Here is a 3,785-nt window from a genome sequence, read left to right as displayed (position 1 = left end):
CTACTTTTCCACAACTTCAAAGATCTCCTTCTGCAATCGACTGTTTTCCTAAAAGATTCAGGCCAGTGGTTTAATAGCTATATAACGCAAGCAATGACGCAATGGTAAGTTTCTCACCTTTCCATAAGGGAGAGGTGTTACAGGGAGGCAAGCTGCTTTTCCTTGAAAGAGTTCCTGTAGTGGTGGAGGGTGTGCGGGCAGCTGTGTTGAAGTGAAATTACTTGGAATGGCTTTTCTATTCATGTCTTTGTAACTCCCACCAAATTTTGGGGCCATATCAAGCAAATAGGGTATGTGAAATGCTAACTGAGGGAATTTGTTGGTTTTCCCATTGCACTGTGTATATAAGAGTGAATGATAACAGTTGCAGACAGAAACATTCCATGTTAATCAAGATGGAAACACCAGGAGTGAGCACATGTAAGATCCTTGCCTGAAGTAGTGGAGGCACCAGAAGTATCAGAGGCCAAGGCACTGAGAACAGAAGACAAAGCAAAGGAGCAGTGCTAAGCTCATGAGGTAGAGGGCAGAGGTGCAACACTAAGAAAGAGATGCCTACCATCGTGGGTGAGAAGAGGCAATGCAGACCAAAAAACCTGTTTCCTTAACGTTCTGTAACTGGTTAGCTTCCTTAAGCAATTCTATAACCATGAACATTGCCTGTAAGTTTTTTTGAAGACGTTGCAATACATTATTGAACCCAACAGAGAGGTAGCGTGCCAACTGAGGGATGTTGGTATCAGATAAGGGTAAAAAAAGGATAGAGGGTCAAGGCATTCTGCCTTGTGGCAATTAGCTTGGGCTGGTGTGGCATTGGAATCTCCCCCTTCGTGTAGCTAGGAGGTCAGACGTACGGCATTTCATCAGTTGGTGTCAAGAGTGGAATTAACTGCAATGGCTCCAGGCTCATGAAAGCATGGGGTTTTACAAAAGAAAGGTCAGGGTAAGGGAAGTGAAAATTTTGATTCTTAGATTATTCCTTTGGTTATTCTTACTATGGACTGCTGAAAGGACAAAATGATCTGTCTTGGAAGAAATACAGCTATAGTGCACCTTAAGAGTCTAAGATGGGCACACTTTGGACATGTCAGGAAAGACCAGCCCCTGGGGAAGACATTATGTCTGATAAAGCAAAGGGACAGTGAAAAAGAGGAAGGCTCTCGATGCGATCGATTGGTACCATGGCTGCAACAGGAGGCTCAACGGGAAAAACTGTGAGGATATTGCAGAACCTGGCATAGATGCATAAGGTCAAAACCTACATGATGGTACCTACCTAAAACAATGGCAGTGCTTGAAAGAAATGTAAGAGATGTCAAGGGCGTGAAAGTGCTCTGGAGTGGCCTGAAGGAAATACCAGGCTGGTTAAACAAAACAGTTAATAAGAAGGCCAGGGTTTCCTGGATGTACCCTAACAGAGGCCCAAGTCCGTAGACATACGAATGGGATAATCTGGGTGGAGAAAAGAACATTGAACTGAGTGTTTTTAAAAGGATGATATATTTGGGTTTATGTGTTTAGCTGACTGTTGGATAGAGGTTTCTCCTGACTAGTGTTATAAATAGGTATCATGTGCGATAGAAACAAATACTCAGTTTTATGATTACAGAGAGCTTGTATGTTCACATTCAGCCTATTCTTATTGGATTTGTTAAAAGGGGAGTTAGGAATTTTCCCTGAAGAAATGGGTTTTTGTTTTAAGTCCAAGTAGAGTATTGGAGGCCTGTTGGTGTAGTAGTTACGCACTGGGCTTCTAACTGCAAGTTCAGCAGTTCAAACCACAAGACACTTCATGGGAGAAAGATGTGGCTTTCTATTCCTGTAAAGAGTTACAATCTTAGAAACCCACAAGGGCAGCTCTACCCCCTGCCCTATAGGCTGAATGGGAGTCAGAATTGACTTAACTGCAGTGAGTTTGGTTTGGTTTGGTTTGGAGAGAGCAGTGAAAGCTCTCACCAGTGTGGATGGAAGCCTCACCCAGAACCTTTGCTACCAGTACTTTTGCACTTATTTGCAAAGACATGCAGATCCACCCAGAACAACTGAAAGAATGAGTAGGAGAAAAATCGGTTTGGCCTTTTGAATTTTGAGCTGCCTGCCTTTAGAGTCATCTTAGCAGGGAGAAGTGTGTTCCTCTCAGAGAATGGCTCCTGACAGACTGAAGTTAAGGGAGCTGGCGGCAGCCTAGTATGCTCACTGTGCTGACACTTGGGTCCACTTGGGTGGGAGTGGTGGAACTGCCGCACTGATGACACAGCCTGCATTTTGGCATGTTCTATTGGCACCTGCTGATCTGGCCCCAGAAGCTAGAGATGAGAGAGAGGGGCTGGCTGGTCTGAAGTTTGAAAATGTGAGTGAAGAGGGGAAGACATTGGGAGATTTCATGAGTTGTGAATTATAAAGCTGATGATCAGGACCTAGGCCATGGGGAGTTAGGGTTGATGAGAATATATGAATTGGCCAGTTAATCTAAAGTACAGGGAGGTGTGTGTGAACTCCCAAGCTTGATACTGGTACCTATTTGATCTACCTTGGATTCTAGGGCTGAGTTGACCAGAACCCAAATGAATGACAAGATAAATGTTGACACTATGATCTGGCATACATTGCTCTAATTTGATGGCTTTCCCTGGATTGGATTATATTTTTGGAAACAGATGCTCAAAGTTTAAATCATAAATAAAGATTCTTCTGATCAAAAATTTGCTTGTCTCCTCAGAGGACTGGTTGTTAGGGATTGACAATTTAGCAATGGGATATCTAAAATAGGGAGTGGTAATGAAGTAGCTGGTTTACCAGTTTTTATGGGTGTATTAGTATCAATATGAAAAAGAAAAGAAAAAGAACAAGTCAAGGGAAAGTCCCCATTGAAGAGTGTCCTCTTTTCACCATGGGCTCAGGTAAAAGGAGGCGAGGAGAAGATGCTGGTTTGATGATATGACTGAAGTACGAGTGACTGTTAACAGGGTCACCACGACTGTGAAAACAAATCCTAGATGTCAGTGGGCAGGAGGCAATTCTTCATGTATTAAAGGAGCAATGTCTAGAAGAGCCAAAAGGTAGCCCGGGGTGAAGTGAAATGATCCAAAGGGCTCTTCTATCCATATCTTTGTAACACTCATCAAATAATTGGGTGGGACTAGGCAAATCGGGTATGTGAAACACTCATAGATGGGTCGGACAGTGATGCCCTTGCACGGCATCTCAGTAGCAGAGAGAGAGAATCCTGTGTCCATCAAGAAATAAGAGCCATCAGTGGGGCACATGTGAGATCCATGCCGTAAGTCGTGGAGGCAGCAGAAGCCCTGGCACTGAGCACATGAGACAGAGCAAGGAGCAACACTGAGACCACGAGGCAGAGTGGTAGGCTTCCTGGCCCATGGAACAAAGCAGAAGCCAAGGGACTATGCAACTGAGAGGCCTGGGACCAGAGAAAGAGGTGGTTATCAGCATGGTATTGTAGACAAAAGACCTGTATCATTAACATTTCCCTGATTAACTCGATAATTGTGAATATTGTCTGTGAATTGTATGTGGTCACTGAAATAAATGACCGAATCTAGCTAAGAAGAGTGTTATGGGAAGGTTAGGGATGGTTGGCGTTAGAATAGCATAAAGATGAATTGAGGTTTTTTGGTGTTTATTTTGTTTTGTAGGATTTTCTGTATATGAAATCCGGGATAGGTGATCTATAGAAACAGCAATTAGATTAATAGCTCCTTCCGGTTGTGGCAGGGGAGACTGGGGGCTATGGGGAGTTAATAATAACGGGTACCAGAATGAAG

Source organism: Tenrec ecaudatus, unplaced genomic scaffold (assembly GCF_050624435.1).
Source record: "Tenrec ecaudatus isolate mTenEca1 unplaced genomic scaffold, mTenEca1.hap1 Scaffold_1484, whole genome shotgun sequence".
Taxonomy (NCBI): Eukaryota; Metazoa; Chordata; class Mammalia; order Afrosoricida; family Tenrecidae; genus Tenrec; species Tenrec ecaudatus.
This window is presented reverse-complemented; position numbering follows the sequence as displayed.